Here is a 17,393-nt window from a genome sequence, read left to right on the forward strand (position 1 = left end):
CAATAATAGAACATACATCAACATGCCCAGCTGGTTCTTTCTTTTTTAAATTTACCTTTTCAATTTGTATTAGTACATTTGCAATGCATAATGATTACATTCATTGTGGGAAATTAGTACATGTACATAACACATCTCAATTCTTTTTTTCACCTCCCCCCTCCACTTTTTTTTTTTTTTTTTTTTTTTTTTTTTTTTTTTTAAAAAATTTTTTTTTTTTTTTTTTTTTTTTTTTTTTTGTACCAGGGATCAAACTTGGGACCTGCGCTTGCAAGGCAGGCAGCAGAACCACTGAGCTAAATCCCCTGTCCTGTACCATCACCCCCCCGCCTTTTTTTTGGTTTTTGTTTTTTTGAGACAGGGTCACTATGTAGTTGAGACTGACCTGGAACTCACTATGTAGCCCATACTGGTCTCAAATGTATAGTGATCCTCCTGCCTCAGCCTCTCGAGTGCTGGGATCGCAGGCATTCACCACCACACCTGGCCCCTCCCCTTTTTTAATAGCATTTAGATTCATTGCTATGAATCTTGCTATGTAGGTGAGCCTGGCCTTGAACTCACTATATTGCCCAGGCTGGCCTCGAACTCATGGTAGTCCTCTTGCCACAGCCTCCCAAGTGCTGGTGTGTACCACCACACCCAGCAATTGGTGCATTCTTCAAGATTTCTTATTTTACCTCTGGTGTAGCAAAAATTGAGGAGAATATATATATATAGTACAGTAAATTTCTTTAACATGACTGGGGAAAGGGGTATATATGCAGCTGTATTTCTTAGGCTTACTTTGTAGGTGTGGGATCCATTGCATGCATGTACAGTGGGTAAGGCCTGTTCTCTATAGAAGACTTTGCAGCTGACTGAAAGCAAAAGCTTCTCCTTGAGAGGAACCCAGCTCAGGAACCAGTCCATGTAATTATAATTCATCAATTGTGAAGTTAGATCTCTAGGAAGGGCAATGCCTGGTGAGAAGCAACTTTCATCCCAGACATGCACAATATTCAGATCAGAGAAAAATCCCCTCTTCCCCCCAGTATATTCAATACATATTTAAATGTTTCTAAAGACAAACCAATAAAATTCAATATTGAGTGTTTTACCAAGTCTTTCCCCCTCTCTGTGGAAACCACATTCAAGATCTCAAGTGTGAGCTTCTCAGGCCCAAGCATTCTGTTCTCCTTAACAGAAGCCAGAATGCAGGGTGAACTTTTGCAACAGCCCCGCTTGCTGCAGAGAGGAGCCCTACTCAGCACCTCCAGCCCTGTGCCCCAGGCACTGAGGTTTGCTGGGTGGAACCCAGAGCAAGTTGGGGAGGGTTGGCATGGGAAGGAGGACAGGAAACACCTAAAGCTAGAACTAGGGGCAGTGAAATTCTCTTTCCGAAGCAGTGGATAAGACAGGAGGCACAGGAGTTCAAGACCATCCTGTTACAGGTCATTCCATTAGAAATGTTTTACCAATCAAAAGTATTCCAGGTCCTTCTTGCCTGGAACAAAGAATTGAACTAGACAAGCCAAAACTGGTGCCAAAAATTTACTTGAAAAATGTGAGGTGAAGGGGGTATAGGAGACACCAGCTCTGCAGAGCAAACTTGAGCAAAACAAGATAAAAAAAGATAAAAGCAAGCCAGGCGTGATGGCACATGCCTGTGATCCCAGCACTTAGGAAGCTGAGGCAGGAGGAGCGCTGTGAGTTCAAGACCAGTCTGGGCTACATAGTGAGTTCCAGGACAATCTCAACTACATAGTAAGACCCTGTCTCAAACCTCCCCGCAACCCCCAAAAATATAAAAGCAGCTCAGCAGCAGCAGCACACGAGTGAGAGACAGAGCCACACAGAGCTGGCCTGCTTCCCCACCCCACCCTCAGGCCTCTCGGTGGATGGGTGAGAGGCAGAGCCTTGCAGGTACCAGCACCCCCCCACTGCCCCCCACAACCTCTGGCATCCTGGCTGTGCTGGTATTGGAAATCACACCATAGAGGCACAGAGGGGCCATTGTCCTGAGCTCCAGCCTCGATTTTTATTTAATTCACAGTTAAAGGTGATAGATTCATAATTACCACAAATTGTCATTTTTCTAAGCTGTGCTTGATGCTGCTGTGTTGCTGATTGTTTCACTTGGTCTAAGGTATTGTGAGTGATCTAATCAGTTTTCTTTCCTGGTATAATGAAAAAGAGATTGCCTCAGAATCATTAGAGACTGAAAACCTAAAGACAAGCTATAACAGGAAGATTGAAATATTAATCCAGGAATTAAAGCAACGACAGTACCAGCAACAAAAATAAAAACGAGAAGACATTCAAGCAAGGCACAAGCACAAACACAGGCTGCCAGCTCAGCAAAGGCAAATTTTGTGTGAATGAGGTGGAAAAGACTGATAATCAACCACCTGGACACCCTGAACTGATAACACAGGAAGTAACAAAACAGATGAATGAGGCTCTAGAAAAATTCAAGACAGAAATAATTTCCCAGATAACTGCAGAGATGGTAAGCAGAATGAAAGAATCTAGAGACTCCTGAACCAAAACATTTAAAAAATACATGAGTTCAGGACCATGATAGAAGCCATGAATGCCCAACATAGGAAAGATGGAAACCATGAATGCCCAACATAGGAAAGAAATGGAGTCCATGAAACAGATTCAAACTGATACCAGGAGATTAAACACTCTACTGAAAGTATACATAACAGACTGAACCAATCTGAAAACAGAATATCAGATACAGAAGACAGGATGGTGGTCAGTGACCATGAAAAGAGGGATCTCTTGAAACTAATAAAGGAACATGAGAAATCAATCCAACTACTCCTAGATGACACAATGAAGAATAAGACTGATAAGAGTCTATGAAAAAGTAAAAGAAAGCACAAATGACTTTTTCACAAATGACATTTTAAAAGCATATACAGAATTAATGACAGAAAACTTCCCAAACAGAGCAAAAGAATTTGACATGCAGATCATTGAGGCATATAGGACTCCAAATATCCATGATTAAAAAAAAAAATCTACACATAGACATATAAGATCCCAGAAACGCAACAGAAGAGCAAAATACTGCAAGCAATTAGAGAAAAGAAACAAATCATATGCAAAGGAAAGCCCATCACAATCACCACAGACTTTTCAACACAAACCCTCAAGTCAAGGAGAGCCTGGAGTGAGGTATTTCAAACCCTAAAAGAAAATAACCTCCAACCTAGACTGATGTATCCTGCAAAACTATCTTTCAAAATTGATGGGAAATAAGATGCTTCCATGACAAAGAACACTTAAGAAACTTCATGAATACCAAACCAACACTCCAAACAATTCTAAATAATATCCTAGAAAAAGACAATGAAGATCACAAATCCATGAGGCCCAACAGAGAAAATCCGGCAGACAAGGCAAGAAATTAAAGGGAGGGGGAAAAATAAAAAAGAGCCAACAACAGGAAAATAATATGACGATGATAAGTCAGTACATATCAGTTATAGCTATCAATGTTAATGGCCTCAATTCACCAATCAAAAGAAATAGACTGACAGAATGGATTAAGAAGCAAAATCCAACAATATGTTGTATACAAGAAACACACCTAGTGCAAAAAGAAACTCATAGACTGAATGTAAAAGGATGGAAAACAGTCCTCCATGTGACAGCAACCCGGAAAAAAGAAGGGGTAGCTCTCTTATTCACAAAGTAAATTTCAAACCAACACTGATTAAGAGAGACAAAGGTCACAACATCCTTGTAACGGGAGCAATCCAAAAGGAAGAGATGACAATCATAAACATATATGCACCAAATACTAATGTGCCCAACTATACAAATGTTAAGGGACATGAAAAACCAAATAAACACTGTAGTGGGGGACCTAAATACCCCATTGTCACCAATAGATCATCTAGACAAAAAACAATGAAATAACTATAATTGAACCAAGCTTTTGAACACATAGACTTAATAGATGACTACAGAGTGTTCCACCCCACAAAATCAGTGTATATATTCTTTTCGCCTGCACATGGATCATTCTCCAAAATACAGCACATACTAGCTCATACAACATGCTTAAATAAATGCCAAGGAATTCAAGTTATCCCATGTATATTATCAGACCATAGTGCAATTAAACTGTAGAACAATAGCATAAGAAACTGCAAGAGCCGGACGTGGTGGCATACGCCTATAATCTCAGCACTTGGGAGGCTGAGGTAGGAGGATCGCTGTGAGTTTGAGACCAGCCTGGGTTACACAGTGAGTTCCAGGTTAGTCTCAACTATGTAGTGAGACCCTGTCTCAAAAAACCACACACACACACACACAAAGAAAGAAACTGCAAGAACTTGACAAACACATGGAAATTGAATAACACTGTTCTGAATAACCAATGGGTCACAGAAGAAATTAAAGATGAAATCAGACAGTTTTTACAAATAAATTATGTCAGTACAATATATAGGAATCTATGGGACACAATGAAAGCAGTTCTATGAGGGAAATTTATAGCACTGAATGCCCACAGTAAGAAAACAGCGAGCTCAAATAAACAACCTAATGCTGAATCTTAAGCTTCTAGAAAAAGAAGGGCAAGACAAAACCAAAGCTAATACAAGGGAGCAAATTATAAAGATCAGAGCAGAAATCAATGCAGTGGGAACTAAGACAGTAATACAAAAAAAATCAACTAATCAAAGAGTTGGTTTTTAAAAGAATAAATAAAATTGATAAACCCTTAGCCAACCTTGTCAAAAAAAGGAAAGAAGAGGCTCAAACCCATGCAATTAGGAACAAAAAAGGTGTCACAACAGATCCAACAGAAATCCAGAGGATCATCAATACCTACTTCAAGAAACTATACTCTAATAAAATGGAAAACACAGAAGAAATGGACAGATTTCTATACACATATGAATTACTAGAGTTGAACAAAGAAGATATAAAAACGCTAAACATCCCAATTACAAATGTTATTGAAAATGTAATTTAAAAATTACCAACAACAACAAAAAAAAGCCCAGGTCCTATGGCTTTACTGCTGAATTCTACAAAACACTTAGAGAAGAACTATTGCCCCTACTTTTTAAACTTTTCAATGAAAGGGAAGCAATACTTCCAAATTCATTCCTAGAAGCAAGTGTTACTCTGATTCCCGAACCAGGTTAAGACCCAAACAAAAAAGAGAACTACAGACCAATCTCCCTAATGAACACAGATGCAAAAATCCTCAATAAAATACTGGCAAACAGAATACAGAAGGCCATTAAGAAGATCATACACCCTGACCAAGTCGGATTCATCCCAGGGATGTAAGGATTGTTCAACATCACTAAAATCAGGAACAAGACAAAGATGTCCACTATCACCACTGCTGCTCAATATAATTTTGGGAACAGCCACAGTAATTAGACAAGAGAAAGAAATATAAACACAATAAAGATAGGAAAGGAAGAAGTTAAGCTGTCATTATTTGCTGACAATATAACACTACATAGAAGACTCAAAAACCTCTACCAAAAGACTTCTAGATTTAATTGACAGATTCAGTAGAATAGCTGGATATAAGGTAAAGACTCAAAAATCAATAGCCTTCTTGTACACAAATAACAGGCTCATTAAGAGAGAAATTAGGGAAATAATCCCTTTCACAAATGAAATAGCTAGGAATCAATCTAACGAAGGAAGCAAGAGATCTCTATATTGAGTACTAGAACACTGAAAAAAGACTTTGAAGAGGATATAAGAAAATGGAAAGACATCTTTTTCCTGGGTAGGAAGAATCAATATAGTGAAAATGGCCATATTTCCAAAACTGCTATACAGATTCATTGGAATCCCTACTGAAATCTCAACAGTATATTTCACAGAACTAGAAAAAACAATCCCCAAATTCATTTGGAACCATAAGAGACCTAGAATAGCAAAAGCCATTCTAGGCAACAGAGACATGGCAGAGGGGATCACATTCCCCAACCTGAAACTATACTATAAAGCCACTGTGATAAAAACAGCATGGTACTGCAAAGAGACCGAGTGAGGATCAGTGAAATAGATTAGAAGATGCAGAAACAACTCCAGACATATTCAGCTACCTTATCTTTGACAAAGGAGCTAAGCATCCTCACTGGAAGAAAGACAGCCTCTTTAATAAATGATGTTGGAGCCTTGCAAGCACAAGGTCCTGAGTTCAATCCCCCATACAAAAAAAATTTATATATAGTGTTGGAAAAACTGGTTTTCAACATGCCAAAGATTAAAATATTAAAACAGAAACACTAAGCTTGTTGGAAGATAAGTTGGGTAGAACTCTTGAAGACATTGGCATAGGAAAAGACTTTATGAACAAATCAGCACGGGAACTAGCACAAAGAATCAACAGCTGGGATCTCATCTTTGTAAAAGATTTTTGAGGGCTGGTGGTTTCCCTCAGTGGTTCCACTGCCTGCCTTGCAAGCGCAAGGTCCCAAGTTCAATCCCTGGTACCACAAAAAAAAAAAAAAAAAAAAAAAAAGACTTCTGCACCACCAACAGAACTAAGAGACACCCTACAATGTGGGGAAAAAATTTTACCACCTGTTCCTCAGACAAAGGTCTACTATCTAGAATATATAAAGAACTAAAGAAAAAAAACCAGCCCCCCCAAATATAAAGATCAAAAATGGGCATCTGAAATGAGCAGACATTTCTCAAAGAAGGAAAAGCAGCAAATAAATATATGAAAAAATGACAACATCACTGATCGTTTGAGAGATACACATGAAAACAACATTGATCTACCTTACCCCAGGAATAAAGGTTGCTACCAAGAAATCAACCAATAACAAATGCTGGCTGGGGTGCGGGGACAAAGGAACCCTTTTCCATTGTTGGTGGGAGTGCAGACTGGTACAACCACTATGGAAATCAATATGGAGTTACCTTAAACAAGTAGGATTAGAGGTCCCATTTGACCTAGCTATTCCCTTGCTGGGTATCTTCCCAGAAGAATTAAAAGAATCATACCACAGTGATAAATGTGCATCCATGTTCACAGCAACACAATTTGTAATAGCTAAAACTTGGAAGCAGCCCACCTGCCCATCAGTGGGAGACTGGGTAAAGATGTGGGTTTTTTAAAAAAAATAAAATGGAATACTACTCAGCCATAAAAAATGAGAAACTAGAGACATAACTAAGTGGATGCACACTGAGGACATACTCAAGTGAAATTAATAGGGCAGATGTGTAAGTACCATATAGTTTGTCTTGTGATAAACTAAAAGTGTAAATAAGGATCAAAATGTATAATTGAGGGCCTGGGATTTAGCTCAGCGGTTCCAGCGCCTGCCTCACAAGCACAGGACCCAAGTTCAGTCCCCAGTACCCTCCCACCAAAAGTATAATTGATATTGTGTAATAGGAAGAAAAGGTCTAAAGGTGTAGAGGAAGTGGGAGGGGTAGGGGAAAGGAAAGCAGGGAATAGAAAAAATAAGAGAATGAAAAAAATGGAAACAAAGTCTTCGTAAATAGGGAAGGTGGAGTGGGTGAAGGGAGGGCAGGGGATTGGGGAAAAAATGAGAACCAAGATCTGTCATGTAAAGGTGCAAGATCCCAATGATGAATGTAACTGTATTGTATGCCTAAAATATACCAATAAAAATTTTTTTAAAGATAAAAGCAAAAATAAGAGTACATGCTGCATCTGTTACACATAGCGAGGGCTACCATGAGAAGTGAGAACAGTCTGTTCTCTTTATGTCATGCGTTCTCATGGGAGCTCTAGAGAAGTCCCACCAGCGGTCCTGCGAGTTATTTGTTGCTGCTTCCCTGGGATCCTATTACTGACAGGTCCTGCTCCATGCCCAAGCCAGCCTTGCCACGCCCTGCCTCGTGGTGTAGATCCTGTGCTAAAGGCGGGACCCTGTTTCTAAGCAGCCAGTCATGGAGGGATGAGGGTTATTAAAAGCTGAGAAATATTGGCCAGGGAGTTAGCTCAGTGGTGCCGCTGCCTGCTTTGCAAGCACAAGGTCCTGAGTTCTATCCCTGGTACAAAAACAACAACAAAAAAATGTTAAAAGCAGCTGTTCTGAGAAAGGAGGAAAATAGTACAAGCAGAAGCATAATCGAAATAAAGGAATAGTGTTAGAAAAGGTGTTGTGCCTGGGTCTGAACTGGGAGCGCCATCCCTGTAATGGCAATGGGGAAGTACCGACAGGCACCCAGGACTTGGAGCAGGAAGCAAACTTTATCTACATCGACGGGCCTGGTGGGGATAATCCCTCAAAGAACCAGGCAGCCGTCTTTGGTCCATCTACACTTCACATAGGGTTTGCAAGCAGGAACTTGTACAGAAGCAGAGCAAGCAGTTGACTGGTTACGTATTTGTTACATATAATATTATTACTGATCGGTCTACAGCAAGTTCAAACTCAGGGTAAGAAACACTCTAGGGTAAGGTCGGCTAGATAAGGGAGACACATATTTGGAGTACACATCAGTTCAGGGTAGGGTCTGCCAAGGAGGAGCAGATAAGGGAGACGTGTACTTGGATTGGGCATCAGTTCAGGGCAGGGTTGGACGAGGAGGAATTTGCTGGGCTGAAAAATGAAACTGCTCACTGCCACCCTTATCCTGGACTGGTGTCCCTCCTGTGTGTCAGCCATATTATCTTTTTGTTTTTTTAAGACAGGGTCTCACTATGTAGTTGAGACTGACCTAGAACTCACTATGTAGCCCAGGCTGGTCTCAAACTCACAGTGATCCTCCTGCCTCAGCCTCCCGAGTGCTGGGATTACAGGCATGCACCACCATGCCCAGCATCAGGCATATTATCTTTCTGTCCAGGCAGAAAGCAGGTCACAGTGGCACTGGGGGACAGAGAGGAAGAGTTAGAGACCCTGATGCACGTGCTCACCACCAGCACCAACCCTCCGAGAGGCACCTGATGGCCTGAGACTGGGGATGTGTCAGAATGCATCAGATAGGGTACACTACATTGCAGGGTGGGTTCAAGCCCTGGGCAGACAGTCTTGAAGGTGGATATCAAGGTATGTCCTCGGCAGCATTAACAGGGAGTTATGTTCTTGGCAGCACTAGTGAAAAATAGGTGCTTACAATAATTTGTTATAGACTATAAAACTTTGGAGTTATTAACTCCATTTTCAGATTAACCCACACCACACTTTTTTTATCCCCTCCCCTTTCCATTACTGTGATTTTGAGATAGGGTCCCACTAAATTGCTTGGGCTGACCCCAAACTCAGCCCCCCCCCCATAGCTGGGGCTACAGGCCGTGCTTATTCTTAGCCAGTCTTAACACTGAGTTAGTTCAGTGTAGTTGTATTGCAGATAGGTAAGTTAATGCGATACCTTGTAGGGAGTCAGACAGGGCCGCCCCCAAGGAGTCAACACAGCAGGGAGCCAACAGGGAGGACAATCAAGACACATTCCCTATGGCCAGAACTGTAAAAGGAGAGAAACTTCTATACCCTTGTGCTTCCCCTGGGGATAAACAGCAGTGATTGATATTCTAAATAGGTAACAATCACCTGGGTGGGGGTCAAGTGCTTAGCCCAGCCTTTCCAGGAAATATTCCTGACCCCACACTTACTGAAAATCCTTGTATTCTTACTAAGTGACTCGCTCTCCCATGGACCCCCACTTAATATTACCCGGGTGACTGTACTTGTCATCTTGGTTGGTCATGGTTCTGCCCCACCTCATGCCCGCCTTGTAATTCTCCATTGGGTCTTTCAGTTCTGTCCCGCTTTGTACCACATGGCTTTACTGTATAAGATATCTGAAAATTAGGGCGAGCGGGCAACCCACTTTCCAATGCCCCCTGTCTCTCTCAGAAGCTTTCTTTCCCAATAAACTTTTCCTACTCTTCATCTCCGTTGCTCCTAGAATTCATTCTTCGCTTTTGGAGAACACGAACTCGCGTTTCGGATCTCCCCAGGTTTGGGAGTCATCTCTTCCCCCTATATCAGCATCAGCAGTGTAAGACGCTCGCTCTGGCGGGGTCCTGTAAGCAGGGACGGGTTGGGAGCACCGTCTGAGGCGCTCGGACTCCCAGGGCAGTGCGCCGTGTACTGGAAAGCGGACCCGGCTCCTTCGGCGTCCTGCGGACAGGAGCTGCGGGCAACACTGTGACCCTGGGCGGCCTCTGCCCGGCGGCTGCTCTCGTGGTGACCTGACGCGGGAGAGGGCAGCACTGCCCCACTCAAAGCACCGGCTGACGCCTGGGTCCTCATCTGAGTCCGCAGTCGGAGAGACGCCCTGCTGGTGCCGGCAGAACTGAGCTTGTGGCTTGGGTCTCCGCTTCACCCGTCTCTTCAGGTGGGAAAGACACCTGGTCACCGCCTGGGCAGGGCAGGCCCTGTGCTGGTCCCAGACAGTGGCTGTTCGTCCCTCCAGCGTCCTGCCCTCAGCGTCCTCCGTGATCACTGTCGTGATGGCCCCGTGACCTGCGTCCGTGAACGCAGGAGCAGTCTTGTCTCTGCAGTAGCTAGGCTGGGAAGCTGCCGTCTCCGCCCTCGATGCTCTCTCTCACCAGCAGTAAACCCCACACTTGTTCCGGACCAGTTTGCCAAAGCTGTTTCTCCTGTGAAGAGCTCAGACACACCAGGGCTGCACCCAGGAAGCCGGGAGCAGAGGCAGAGGACCTGTCTACAAGACGGCCAGGCTGGGGCTGCAGCTTGCGGGCGGAGCTGGCCAAACAGCCGAGGCAGGGCGGGGATTTAGCTCAGTGCTGCCGCCCCCTGCCTCGCAAGCGCAGGGACCCAAGTTCCATCCGGGGTACCAAAGACACAAAGGAGCAAACAGCCAAGGCCAAGGATTCCATCCCCACGAGAAAAAGTGTGTCCTGTGGAAAACCCTGGTGATCGCCGTGTGCTACTGCCCAAGCTGCCCTCACTCTGCTGTCCTCTCTGCCCTCCTGTCATTTCCATTCTCTGCGCACTCCTGTCCGCCCTCTGGTCCGGTCTCCTCCCGGTGACCTCAGAGGGGGCAGTGCTCACCCGCAGCGACACAGCTGCTGTCACACAGCCCCGACCTGAGCCGCCTCACCGCATGCCCAGGTCCTGAGGGTCCCCCGGCTTCCTGTGAGTCCTAATGTCAGACCACTCATTCCTCTGATAAGCGATACATTTCTTTAAATGAAAGAGAAAGCAAATAAATGAGTAAAGCCACGAACGTTACCTGTGTGTCCATTTCTAATTGGTATTATTAAGAGCTTCACTAACTGACGTCAAATAAAGCTCATATTTAAGGTGCATAACTTCAGCCCTTGGGCGGCTGAGGCAGGAGGATCGCGGTCTGGGCTGTGGCCTGAGCTACCAAACGAGTTTAAGGCCAGGCTGTACTTTGTACTGCAGACCTGTCTCAAAACATAAAGTGAAGGGAAGAAAAGGAAGGGAGGGAAGGAAAAAGAGAGAAAGGAAGGAATGGGGTAGGGTGGGATGGAACCCCCCCACATGGGTTACAGATCCACACCCAGAGCCCAGGCCTGGCCACCAGAGGGCGCTGTCCCGTCCCCCCCACCCCACCCCCGTTCCTCCTTACAGCCCCGCCCTGCACCATCCCTGCAGCGCCATCTGTCCCTCCAGAGACCTTTCCACTTTCCGGGTTTTTATATAAACATGGTCACCCAGTTGGTATTCTTTTCAGTCCCATTTCATTCACTTAACAAGATTATCCTGAGACTCATCGTGCTGCTTCCTGCAACCAAAACATTTGGAGTTTTCTTTGCAGCACCGGGCCCCTCACAGCCCTGGCGAGGTCCCCAGTTCTCCCCTTTCATGTTTAACTTCTCCATCCCTTTCCTGGTGGCAGACGCGGGGCTGTGCCTTCCCGCCTCTGTCCCTGGACTGTCCTGCCAGTCCCAGGTGGCAGTGAGTGTCCCCGTCTGACCGAGTCCGAGGGCAGCCGGCCACTCCTTCAGCAGCTGTGGCACCAACGGCAGATTTTTGCCAGTGCTGGATGCATTTGCACCCCTCAGGCGTCTGTCTGCAGGAGCTCTGGCCGCTCCTCTTCCTCACAGCTCTTTTCAGTCCTCTTTGGTGTGAAGCAGGACGTATGTGGGGTGAGGGTTTAATTCCATTTCCCCAGTGATGAATGTTGGGAATGCCTGTGAGGCTCAAGGTCATGTCTACCATCTTAGTTCTTTTGTTTGTTTGTTTGTTTCCTTTTTCTTTCTTTTTAAATGTTTTTGAGGCAAGGTCTTGCTAAACTGCCCAGGGTGGCTCAAAGATGCAACCCTTCTGCCTCAGCCTCCTAGACTGCAGGATTACAGGAATGCGCTGCCACACTTTACCTGTGTGTAGGAATAAGACTGACACCAAGTAAATTAAAGAAAAAGCACACCACGGTCAATAAGTTTCTCTGTACAGAGACCTCGGGAGAGAGTGAGGACCAGAGAAATGGCCAAAGCAGGAAGCATTCACACTCTATCGACAGAAAACACCTGTGAAGGAGGCAGGACAAAGGGCCTGGCCGGGCAGGACCCCTGGGCTGAGGACGGCTGTGTAGCGAGGCCACAGCAGCAAACACCATCCATGGACTGACTAAGGGTGCGTGCAGCACTGGGCGTGATGGCACGGGCCTGCACACAGTAGGCTGAGGCAGGAGGATCACAGGCGACATAGTTCAAGGCCAACCCGAACTACACCGCAATAACCCTGTCTCAAGAGGGGACGGGGACAGGGATGGCCCCTGCTCAGAAGGATCTGTGGCTGTGCCTACAGGATGGGGCAGGGTAGAGTGCCCCTTCTACAGCGTCACAGCCGCTTGGCCTGAAGAGCCAGCACGGCAAGCTGGCAGACTTGGGGAGACCCCGGCTCCCTCTGCAGACAATGCGGCATCTTCTCTTGCACTTGTCAGCTTCTTGATGAAGTGTCCCTCAGACTGAGTCGCCTTTCACACCCAAATGGCGTTGTCTCTGACCTCACAGGGTACAGGCTGCAGGGGCATGGAAGGGCGGTCCCTTCAGCTGGTCCTTGAGGTCACAGCTGCATCCCCATGACAAGAGGAGGCTGAGGAGAGTGGGCCAGGGCAGGAGGCTTTTTTTAAAATTTTAAGACAGGGTCTCACACAGTCATCAAGTATCTAGGCTGGGCTTGAACTCGAGATCCACCTGCCTCAGCCCCCAGAGCTGGGATTACGGGTGGGGCTGCTGCTCCTGGCTGTTCCCAGCATGAACTGAGCATGAGGAACTGAGTCCCGTCCAGGCCTGCGTGGTGCATCCTTCTGTCATGTCCCAGGCTGTGACCGCTCACGTCGCTTCCCAGGGTCTCCGGGGCCCAGACTGCCGAACTCACAGCTGGCGACCTGGGCGAGGAAGAGAACAGCAGGCGGAGAGCCCTACACCTGCTCCCCGAGTGCCACAGCGAAGCGGGGAGCCCACGCTCCTGCCCCTCATCTTTAAATTAGTCCGAGGTTAATTTTGTGCGCCCACTCCACCTCACACTGGGGGCCCAGAGCTGTGGTCAGACGCGGTTCTGGGTGGCTCTGGACGAGACCGACATTTTGATCCCACAGATGGAGTCAAGTAGAGTCCTCTTGTGCCATGGGTGGGCCCTGTCCAGTCGGTGAGGCCAGAACATGGGAAAAGGAAGGGCAGACGTGTGAGCCGCACGTGAGTGCCAGCCCTGGCCTGGGCTGCCTCGGGCCACCTGGGCACTGCCGCCTGCCAGCCCCAAAGGCTGATGCCACCAAAGCCCGTTCTCTGAGCCGCCGGCAGCTGTGTGGATGAATTAACATGTATGAGCAGAGTGTGAGGTGCAGGCCTGCAATCCTAGCCCTCCGGGAGGCTGAAGCAAGAGGACTGCTGTGAGTTCGAGGCCAGCCTGCGTTACACGGTGAGAGCCTATGCCAAAAATCAAAAGAAAACAAAAAACTGGAGGGAGGAAGGGTGTAACGCCCGCAGGTGTAATCAGCTCTCTGGATTAAATCAACATTTATGAGCCAGGCTTGGTGGCACAGGCCCAGAAACCCAGCACTCTGGGAGGCTGAGGCAAGAGGATCACAACGTCAAGGCCAGCCTGTGCAACTCAGAGAGACCCCGTCTCAAAATAAATACAAAGTGGCTGGGGATGTAACTCAGTACAAAGACACTAGGTTCAGTCCCCAAAACCACAGAAATAAATTTAACCAACAAACACTTATAGCTTGGATATTTTTTCACGTTTGCTAAATAATGTCTTTCTGGTGTAACAAGAACATAGAAATATTGTCCATGATGTCCACTACTAACCATCAAATAGCAGTATCCCACAGAGAATGGTGGCACATACCTGTAATTCCAGCTACTTGAGAGGCTGAAGCAGGAGGATCTCAAATCTTTTTTTGTGTTTGTTTGTTTGTTTGTTTGAGACAGGGTCTCACTCTGTAGTTGAGACTGACCTGGAACTCACTATGTAGCTCAGGCTGGTCTCAAACTCACAGTGATCCTCCTGCCTCAGCCTCCCCAGTGCTGGGATTATAGGCGAGTGCCAACATGCCCAGCTGGAGGATCTCAAGTCTAAAGCCAATCGAGTGGCTTCACAAGTCTCTGTCTCAAAAAAAAAAAATAAAAATTTTAAATTAAAAAACAGTGTCCCCAACTAGATCAGATGTCAACAACCACACTAAGACTCTGCTTGGGGGAAACAAGTTCCAGCCCAGCCTGGATTTAGTGAGACTGTGCCTCAAAATTAAAAATTAAAACATGGGTTGGTGATAGAGCTCAGTGTGAAGGTGATGCATTGGATATCCAGTTCCAAAAAAAATTAATTCATACATAGTAAGTATGTAAACCCAATTTTTCATTTTTCAATTTTCAGGAATGCTGTACCTAAGTAAAATAGGGAAAGAACCCCCACCCCCACCACCAGAGAGCCTGCAGCGCCAGGCAACTCCCCATGCTGGCCACCAGGCAGCGCAAGTGCTCCATAACTGCCTGGATGTTTTCAGCATGGTTGGAGAAGGAAAAAAACGGCCTGCCCCTTAAATGCGTTCATTCACTTGGGATGTTTACACATTGGTGTTTGTAGCCAGCCTTGGTGCTGAACACCAGGAATCTCAGCACTCTGGGAGGCTAGGGCAGGAGAACAGCAAATTCAAGCCCAGCCTGGGCAATTTAGTGACTCAGCAAGAAAATGTCTCAAAATTTAAAAAATGAAAAAGGCCTAAGGGTGTAGCTTAGGGAGAAGGTCCTAGGTTCAATACCCAGTACTGGCAAAATAATAATCATCAGGGCCGGGGATTTAGCACAGCAGCACCGCTACCTACCTTGCAAGTGCAAGGTACCGAGTTCAATCCCCAGTACAAAACTAAGTAAGTAAATAAGTAATAATCAGCATAAAAATTCGTGTTTGTAACCTGGAGACCTCTAGAGCTCCAGGCTGCGATTAGGTAGGGCCGCTTCCCTCACGTTCCTGTACAGATGCTTTCTGGGTGGACAGGGCCTCACCGGCTCTCCCGAGTCACTCTTTCAGCTTCTGACCCTGCTACCACGGTTCAGCTTGTCTCTGAAGTCTCCAACCCCGAGCCCCCGTGAGACTCTGGCCTTGGACTTTGGTGCATTTAACTTAGGTAGAGGGCGATCCTTGTATTTATCTGCCTAAATGCTACCTATGTCATCACAGGCAGGGGCCAGGTTCCAGACCTCAGTCACAGCCGCTGCACGGGCCTTGCGGGTCCCCAGGGTTTGGCTCCCTGAGAAGACAGGGTTACTTCAGCAGGCAACGCAGAAACTTTGCTAAGTGTCCCTTCCCACAAGCCAGTTCCAAAGGCATTTGAGACACATGGTGATGTCACAGCAACGACCCCACTCCTCTGGTACCCAATTCTGTCCTAGCTACTTTTCTCCTGGCTGAGACAACATACCGGAGTTAAAGAGGAAAGATTTATTTTGCTCACAGTTTGTAGAGGTTTCAGTCCATAATCGGTAGGCTCCAAGGCAGGGTGGATGGCAGAGGGGCAACAGTTCGTGGCAGCAGAAGACAGCAAAAGCGACAAGAGACCTTAACAGCACCTGTCTGCCCCTTTTATTTTACTCATACTACTTGGAGTGGGTAGCACTCATTGCACCATGAATCAATCACTCTAACTTCAGCCATCTCTGAGAAAGCCCCACCTACTATTGCAGATAGCTAAGTAGGTTAGAAATTACTGTAAGAAAGTTAGGTAAGGCTGGGCCCTCAGCACAGTAAACAACTGAGGCTCATTCACTGAAGGTTAACATTATAGAAAGAGAAACTACTACAGTCACTCACCTCCCCTGGGGGCGAATAGTAGTGATTGCTGTTCTAAAGCAGTGTCACTCACCTTAACTGAGGACCAAATCACCCCTAGCTAGCCCATTCCTTCTGGAAATCCATGTACCCTTGCTATGGGACTAGCTTCCCCATTTGATCCCCATTCAATCGATGTTACCTGGCCAACCATACTTATCAATTGTTTTGTTTTGTTTTTTCGTACCAGCAATCGAACTCCGGACCTTGCGCTTGTGAGGCAGGCGGTGGAACCCCTGAGCTAAATCCCCGGCCCTGTACTTGTCATTTTATCAGTCGATCATGGTTTTGCCCCATCTCATGCCCACCTTGCGACTTTCCGCTGGGTCTTATAGTTTTGTCCCACTTTGTACCCACCTCACCTCATGGCTTTTTCCCATAAGACACCTTTGAGAAGCAGGGTGGGCGGGCAACCCACTTTCCGGTCCCCACTTTTGTCTCTCTTAGATGGAAGCTATCTTTCTCTTAATAAATTCTCACTACTCTGTCAAGCTTGACCTAAACAAACAGGACAAAACAAACAGGCTGCTTTCAGCAAACAGCAGCAGATTCTCAGTAAATAGGACAAACAGATTCAAAACGAAGTATAAAATCCTCCTGGGGCCAAAAAGTCCAGTGATTGTCAGTAAGAACACCTGCACAGGCTGTTCTTAGACTCAGTCACAAACATTTCACCCCAGATTCCTGAGCCCCTTTTTTTTTCTTTTTCTTTTCTTTTTTTTTTTTCCTTATTGAGTTTATTGGTACATTTTGGGTATACAGTACAGTTACATTCATCATTGGGATCCTGTACCTTTACATGACAGGTCTTGGTTCTCATTTTTCCCCCTTGTCCCTGCCCTCCCTTCACCCCCGCCTCCCCTCCCCATTTACAAACACTTTATTTCCATTTTTTCATTTTCTCATTTTTCTTCTTTTCCCTTATTCTCTTTCCCCTACCCTTCCCACTTTCCCTACACCTTTAGCCCCTTTCTTCCCATTTCACATTGTCCATTATATCATTAGGATCTTGTGTACTATTACAGTTTTTCACACCAGAGAAACTATTCGGTTTTTACACATGTGTGACTTATTTATTTCACTTAGGAGTATATCCTCAATATGTATCCATTTTCCTATGAATGAATCTAATTTTTCATTCTTTATGGCTAA

The 17,393-nt window shown here is 45.7% G+C and overlaps 1 protein-coding gene across 2 annotated transcripts in view; it reads left to right on the forward strand.

Annotated features, from left to right (window-relative positions):
- Amn1 (antagonist of mitotic exit network 1 homolog) overlaps positions 1-11,180 on the forward strand; it is a 77,700-nt gene extending 66,520 nt beyond the window's left edge. The window contains exon 9 of one of the 2 annotated variants that reach the window (XM_033763621.1): positions 9,877-11,180. The gene's annotated coding sequence lies outside the window, so the exon portion shown is untranslated. Of the gene's footprint in view, positions 1-2,176; positions 2,200-9,876 lie in introns of those variants that run through there. The other variant, XM_010628536.3, reaches the window with a different exon arrangement.
- Positions 11,181-17,393: the final 6,213 nt, after the last annotated feature.

Source organism: Fukomys damarensis, unplaced genomic scaffold (assembly GCF_012274545.1).
Source record: "Fukomys damarensis isolate Sample0158 unplaced genomic scaffold, DMR_v1.0_HiC HiC_scaffold_15, whole genome shotgun sequence".
NCBI lineage: Eukaryota > Metazoa > Chordata > Mammalia > Rodentia > Bathyergidae > Fukomys > Fukomys damarensis.